This window comes from Apium graveolens, chromosome 5, assembly GCF_009905375.1.
Source record: "Apium graveolens cultivar Ventura chromosome 5, ASM990537v1, whole genome shotgun sequence".
NCBI lineage: Eukaryota > Viridiplantae > Streptophyta > Magnoliopsida > Apiales > Apiaceae > Apium > Apium graveolens.
In genome coordinates, this window is record NC_133651.1 from 55,511,643 (window position 1) to 55,520,289 (window position 8,647).

An 8,647-nucleotide genomic window follows, 5' to 3' on the forward strand; every position below is an offset into this window, starting at 1 on the left:
GTGAAGCTACTTTTACAAGACTGGTACATGAACTTGGAATGGTTTCAGGTTCTTTCTCTAAATCTGCTTATTTTTTGTTCTTATGCATCAGACTTTATGATCAGTGTTTACAGATTGTTTTCTTGTCATATAATCTGTGCTAAAATTGAGAATTCATTAAATGTTGATTGTTATCTGATGTGGATCTTTAAACTCTGATAGTGTTTTGAATGTTCTGTGACTATTCAATCCAATGAGGATAACTGTGCTAGATGTTGACCTAGTAGTCTTTAACATACTGAAAATCTATGTTTGAATTAGTTGTTTATGTGGAAACTCATTAACACAAGCAAATTCTGATTTTGAGCTTAGTCAAGTTTACTTTGTGTATCTTATTACTAAGTCACAAACTAGATTCTTGCTTCTTATCTGTCAGATTCTGATGTTAGTAAATCTTAAGAATGAACTAAATGCTGATAAGCCTCACTTATCAAAAGAAAAGAAAATAAAAGGAAATAAAAGTCAGGTACTCGTTTGAGATCTAGAGTAAATATGTGGAAGAAAAAGACCCAAGTGCATTGCTAGTATTAAGTAATATGCATTAGAAAAGCAAGTAAATTTTCTTGGTGACTTTTCACATTCTCTAATTATTGGAGAAATATTCTGACAACATCATAAATTATGATAAACAGTCGTGACTCACTTACACTGAGAAGCCACTGTAAAAAGGAATTTCAAAAGGTGCATAAAATGAGCACAAACAGTTGAGGTAGATTCTTGCATAAATTTGTTCTTGAGTAGACTTTGTGATTGATGATAGATTTTAAGCACTTTTCTTAGTTATGCCTTATTTCTATGATGTACTGAAGTTTATTAGACTTTAATCTTTATCTGAAATTATGTTGGATGCACACACTTTCACTCCATATAAATGATGAAAATTACTGTGGTGATTAAGTTGTTTTTGACAAACAGTTAGGTGTCATTTGCATAAATTCTGAGGACAAGTTCTGATGGAAGTTCTGATGATTAAACTCTGAAGAAAACAATTTGTATGAAGAATCAAAGAAAAAGATATTCACTTTTTGAGTTCAGAAGCCATATTCTGATGACTGTTAAAATCTGATATAAGTTTTAGTTCTGATATTAAATCCTGATGGAATCCTTGATGCTTACGTGGCATTATTCTTTACTTGACTTATTTGTGGTAAAAAAAGAAATAGTCATATTTAAATCAGAATATATTTGGGCAAGATAAAAACAGTCATAATCATTATGGGTTAGTGGTAAACGTGTTTGTCCTGAAAAACTCCATGTACACGGTAATTATTGCTTATTTTACGTGCCCATTAACTCCTTCTTTAACTTTTTACTGACTGTTATTATTACACATCAGTCTAGGGAGACGAGGCATCATTATTTTTTACTCTTAATCGTTAAACAGTCCTCGCGTCCCTTGGTATTCCATTGGCTATTTAAATGACTGATCATTCTTGGTAAAATCACATCTTGTCATTTCTCTCGAACAACGGAACATTTTAGTTGGTTTTCCTGCTATGGCACAGACACTGTGACCATTTTTAGAAATCGAATTCCGACTTCATATCCTTTCAACAACATTCCATACGATATCTGGATTCAACTTCCAGATAACATTAAAAATGATCTGTTGTCTTTCCAAAGAGAAGTTCATCTCCGTATTCTTAAACAGCAGGAGAAAATCATTCGCCTTGCTGTTCTCTTTGATGAAAGTAGGAAAAAGAATTAAATGTCATCCATCCGTATCTCTTCCACCGTCAGCTTTGTCAGGCTTCTTAGATCAAGGTTGTTGATGATAACCATCTTAGAATAGGACTATCTTATCATTTTTGCATGTAATCTATAAATTTCATGAAATGTATTCGTTTGATATATTAATGAAATTTCCTTTAATTGCAAGATTTAGTCTCTGTTTCTCTCATATTATGTGACTGTGAGTGTACTAATTGTAATTTGTTAATCTTTACTTCATCTATTTGAACTTTATCCTTTGATGAATGTTTTGATTAAAATTATGGATTGTGATGATTTGAGGAAACAATTGAAGCACGGGTTCATGCATCAGAACCTGTGATAGTTGGAGCTAAGAATGTTACTTCTCCGAAAGAAACTACAGCTCAAAGTTCTGATACTTTGAAAAAGAAATCTGTAAGTTCTGAAGCTGCTAAAGCAACTCCTTCACTCGCAAGGAGACTAAAGAAAATGAGGGCAGAAAGGTACAAGGCCAAGCCTATATCTGAGGATTCAACTGAAGCTGAGGAAGGGGATCAGGAATCTCTGATCTCATCAGAACCTGTGGTAATTGAAGCTCTGCCATTCCCTACTCAAGCTCAGGATACTGTGTCAACACCTCATGTCTCTCCTATTAAAGCTACAGATGATGCTGAAGAACAAACTACAACTTCTGAAATAGATATTCATAATTTGAATATACCAAATGTTCTTTATCTGGAAGCTCCATCTACAGAAGCTCAGCAATCTCCAACTCATTTTCTAATTTTAAATGCTGAGATACCATCTACACCAACCAAACCAGCTCTGGAGATAAATTCTGATGTTCAGAATTTAAATGAAGTTGTTCCTGAATCTCCAGTTGCTTCACACACTGTTGTGTTGTCAGAACATAATGAGTCTTCCTCAAGTTCTGAAGACAATGTTTCTGTTAAGACTCCAGTTCCCATTCTAGGCAATGAAGAATTGGTGAAGAAATTTGTTGAAAAGGAAGCACCTATTCCTTGGGAGGATACTCACAGAGGTGTGGAGTGACCAAGAAGTGGAATGACACTGATTTCATTACAAGTTCTAACATTTTGACAGAGCATATTGCTAAAGCTGATGAGTTGCTCACAAATGCTGATTTACAGACACAACTCAAGATCACTGCTCTATCTACCAAACATCTTCAAGGTCTACATTCTTCTACTCATGAAAAGGTTGATACACTAAAGGAACATGCTGATAAGCTAGATCTACATATCAAGCTTGACAAGAAAAGATATATCAAACCTACTCTTGAGAAAATTGAAGCCATTGAGAAGATTCAAGTGGAGCAACATGCCCAAATTGCTGAGGTCCTGGCTAACCAAGTTTCTCAGAAAGCTCAATTGGAAGAAATCCAATCTTCAGTTGAACTTCTTCTTTCTCTCTTACTTCCTGATGATGCCAAAAAGGGGGAGAAGGTAGTTAAGTCCAAATGCTCACCTACTCAAATATTGAAGAAAAAGGGTGATAAAGGTGATGACCAGGGAAACTCTGATAAGAGTAGAGATCAAGGAAAATCTTCTACACAGAACAAGTCAAGTTCTGATGTTGTGAATGCTAAAAGTCTGAAATCAAGTTCTGATAAGCAAAGTCTGATGTCAAGTTCTGATATTCTGATTCAGTCAGGATCTAAAGACTCTCAGAAGTTTTTACAAACTCTGAAGCTAAAAGGGAAGCAGACTACTATTTATTACAAAAATCCTAAAATCTAGACACTTGATGAGGAGATAGCTAGAAGATTATTTCTGAAACAAAATCCAGGAATGGATTTGGAAACTCTCAAGGAGGAAGAAGTTAGATTTGCAGCTGAGAAGATAAATCTTAAGTCTAAAGCTTCTGATGCAAAAAAACCTCCAAGGCCTAAGGAAAAAGGCATCGTGATCAGGGAAAAGTCAAATTCTGAGACTTTAAAGTCCAAGACTAGATCACAAACTGAGATTGATCCTAAGTCAAAAGGAAAAGAAAAGGTTGGTGAACCTTTAAAGATTGAGAAAAAGATAAGTTCTTCCATTCCAGTCTATCAAACTACAATGCATGATGATGATTTGATAGAAGATGAATCTATTCAAATTCTGAAGAGAAGAAAGATAATTGAAGAATCTAAAAAAACCTTTGACACTGCTCAAGTTGTTCAGAATGAAGAACAACAAGCTACAGAAGAAATAACAAATTTTGATCAAGTTAATTTGGAAAAGATGACAATTGCTGATAAAAAGAAGCTGTTATGGAAGAAAGCTACTCTAGTTGAACCAAAATCCAATCTTATGATGAATCAACTCGTAATATTTGGGTTGAGATCCAAGCAACCTAGAGATAAAGCTGGATTAGGTTCTGATGAAGAGAAGATACAAACAGGAGTAGAAGTTACTCTAAGAGATCCTTTCATATTGACAGACAAACCATATGAACAAATCAAACAAAAGCACCTTGACAAAGTGTTGTCTGCTCAAATTGTGATAGATGCTCATGATAAGGATAATCTAAAGGAGAAATTGATTTTATTTCTCTATGATGGATTAACTTATAGACTAGCTGATACTGATGTGCTAAAGAAGTCTGTCAGAGAACTTCAACATATTCACTATCTTTTGGAAGTAAAATCTGATGTTACAAGAAGATGGTCAGAATACATTTTGAAGGCTATAAGAGATCTATTTAGAATCTCTGGTACAAAGACTTCTCAGTATATACCAATGATTACTGAAAGTGATGGAAGAGAAATTCCTATGCTGAGGTGGAAGTTATTCTGAAAGGAAAATGCTTATGTTATAATAAAAACTCTTCACATCCTAGAGTTATCAGACTTGGTGATGGACTTGAAAGAACATCAATTCAAGCTCTCAGAACAACCATTTATCAAATTGGTGATAGTAAAGATGAAGAACTGATGCTGGTCAAAGCACAGTTAGTTGAAGTTCTGAGGAAAGCTGAAGACAAGCTGGTAAGAGATTTTGTTAAGAATCATTATGGATTCAGATTGATCCAGTGAAGTTGGTAAAGCTACAAGGACTGTAAGTTGTAGTTAATAGTCTTATTAAACTCTCATTGCATTTGAACTTAAATGTTTTTGACATCATCAAATCTATTAACTTGTATATTTTTGCACAATTTCTAAGATGGGGGAGATTGTTAGATATATTTGAGATGTCATGTCTAATATGTTTCATGTTTAGTTTTCTGATCTTAACAAACAGGAAATATCAGTACTTACTGGAATCAGTACTTACTGAAAGTCAGAACTTAAGGATATCAGAACTTAGATTATCAGAAGATAAATATCAGAAGATGGATATCAGAACTTAAGTACGGGAAGACTTACAGTTAATGAAGGAAGCTGATTTACAGGAAAGAAGATCGAGACTAATACAAAAGAAGATATGCATGAAAAGAGTTAGAAGATAAGAAAACTTATATAAGATATCTGATTGATATATTTTAGGAGACAGAATTATATTCCATATCAATTAGAAGTTATCTTGTAACTGTGTACTATATAAACACAGACATAGGTTTACACTATATGTGTTATCATTATCGAGAAGATCATACATTGTAACCTAGTAGCTCTCGTGATATTTTTTCATCACTGAGAGAGAACAGTTCCATTGTAACAGAGTTTATTATATCGAATATATTTGTTTACTGTTACTTGTGTTCGAAATCAATTTGATTGTATTCTACACTGTATTCAACCCCCTTCTACAGTATTGTGTGACCTAACAACTAGCTAATAAGAACCAAGTTCCCATCGACCGAGTGTGCCCGAAGTGTGACATTGAGATAGCGGGATATCATTTTTGTGCTATCTTGATACCTTTTAAGTTGGGAGAATTTGATGTTATCTTAGGAATGGATTGGTTGTCAGAGAATAACGCTCAGATTGATTGTAAGAATAGAAAAGTGAGACTTCAGACATTGGATAATAAGAAGAAGGTGATATTTCGAGGAAGTAAGCAGGAATAGAAGTTCTTAACGATAGCTCAAGTGAAGAAGTTATTGCGTCAGAATTGTGAGGCGTATTTGGCCCATATGGTAGACACTAGAAAAGAAGTTCCCGTACTCGAAGCAATTCCAGTTGTCAATGAGTTTCCAGATGTCTTTCTAGTCGATCTTTCAGGGTTACCTCCCGACAGAGAGATTGAATTTGCGATTGATTTAGCACCCGAAATGGAACCAGTATCTAAAGCTCCATATCGAATGGCACTAGTGGAAATGAAAGAATTGGCAGCTCAGTTACAAGATCTTTTGGAGAAATGAGTTATAAGACCCAGTGTATCCCCGTGGGGCGCACCAGTTTTATTCGTCAAGAAGAAAGATGGGAGTATGCGACTTTGTATTGATTATCGAAAATTGAATAAGCTGACCATTAAGAACAAGTATCCGTTGCCAAGGATTGATGATCTGTTTGACCAACTGAAAGGCACTGTATGGTTTTCTAAAATTGATTTAAGATCTGGATACCATCAACTGAAGATTAAGACAGAAGACATTCCGAAGACAACATTCAGAACCAGATATGGACATTATGAGTTCTTGGTGATGGCATTTAGATTAACCAGCATACCAGCAGCTTTCATGGATCTAATGAATCGAGTATTCAGGAAGTATTTGGATAAATTCGTGATTATGTTCATTGATGACATTTTAATCTATTCCAAGACAGAAGAGGGGCATGCAGAGAATTTGAGAATAGTTCTAAAGAGACTGCGACGGGAGAAATTGTACGCAAAGTTTTCCAAGTATGAATTTTGGTTAAAAGAAGTATGATTTCTTGGGCACGTGCTTAGTAATAAAGGGGTGGAAGTGGATCCATCAAAGATTGAAGCTATAATCAACTGGGAGAGGCCAAAAACACCAATAGAAGTAAGAAGTTTCATGGGATTGGCGGGTTACTACAGGACATTTGTGCAAGATTTTGCGAAGATAGCTACACCATTGACAAAGCTCACTAGAAAGAACCAGAAATTTGAATGGGATGAGAAGTGCGAGGAGAGTTTTCAAGAATTAAAGAATAGATTAATATCTTCTCCAGTGCTAGTCTTACCAGATGATTAAGGAAACTTTGTGATCTACAGTGACGCGTCGTATAAAGGATTGGGATGTGTTTTGATGCAGCATGACAAAGTCATAGCCTACGCTTCAATAAAACTGAAACCATATGAAGAAGTATCTGTTAGTGTTTTTTCCCTGAGACAACACTATGATGTTTTAGTTTAAGACATTTGGATTATTAATGTTTATGTTCTATCGATTATTCCCTTTATATTTTATTAATTCTTAATTTATCGTGATATAAATATTAGATTAATAAATGTCCTTAAAATATGATATGCAATCCTATATCTCTAAGTATGTGACTTAGAAATGAGATTATGAGAATAGTATCAATATTCCTAAAGGTCCCTGGTCGAGTATTATTATTGGGGGACAATAATAATGCATTAAGACTGGTGTGTTTGTTGACTGATGATCACATCTCATTGATCATAGGTATAGTGGTACTAAAGTCAAAAACACAGGCATATGTATATGTACATGGTGCTAGACATACCCGATGTGAGATTCTACATGTCTGTTGTGTCATAAGAAATTTTCACAGTGATAATGATGTAATGGTCCTTAGACCTGAAGTCATTATATTTCTATACGAGAATTAATATACATTGATTCCATTAAAAGTTATCCTTGATCGAGTAATGATAAAAGTGGACATTGGGTATATTATGAATCGTATGAGAAATATGAATGATTTAGATGGGATTTAACCCTCCTATTTTAGGAGTGATATTATTGGCCTCTTGTGTGAGCTAGACTATAAAATACGTGGCCATGCTCAAATGTTGATTTGATATGAAAGTCTACTCATTGATCAAGGAAACTTGGATTAAACTATGATGATAATGACACATTACATGCCTCTAGTTTAATCTATAATATTTGGTTAAAGGGATTATATTACATTGTACATTATTGTTGTGAATATGTTGTGTACTTGATGATCACTTAAACAAAATGTCTAAATAGATTTTACTTAGTGAAATTATGTAGCACTCGACGGATAAGAATTATAGTCCCGACGGATAACTCATTATAGTCCCGACGGATGATTAACTTATTATCCATCGAGTGAGTAGCTTATGTAATAATAAGTTTGTAGCACAGTGATGTATGAACCTTTGTATAGAATCTGTAGTAGCATATAAGTCATGTTGACTTTAACTAGATATGCAGAATAGGTTGATTAACTGTACATAAGCAATGTCTTGTAATTCTGTATAAGTGAAATGAAGTCAAGTGCCAAAATAGCTACCGACGGATGATTAACAAAGCTTCGACTGATGATCAAATGACTATCAACGGATGTTTAACATAGCAGTCGACGGATGATCAATTAAGTCATCGACGGATGATCTGAAAGTCGACGGATGATCATATCAAGATTCAAACATCAGTTGAACAGTGAAAGCCGACACACAACCGTCGAGTTGGATATAAACACACTGTGGAAGCCCATTAACTGGGTAATAGAGGACAAAAAGTAGCAAAGATCAAGACTGTTAGATTTTATATTTGTTCATTTCTTTTGACTTTGTAATCTTGGTAATATATAAACCAAGAGAGTAGCAAGTAGAAAAATAACTGATATAGCTGAGAAATATACATACAGAGAAATCTTTGTAAGCACAATCTCTAGCATTTCCTGTATTCTCAGCAGTTCTATTTTGTAAGCAGCTGTGAGCATTTCTGCACACAGAGTCCTCTTGATATATTATATATATCTCTGGTGGAATTGTTTAAATCCACCAGAAAGTTTTTAAAAACTCTTGTTTTTAATTACTTATGTTTTGATTCATTCAAGTTTACATTC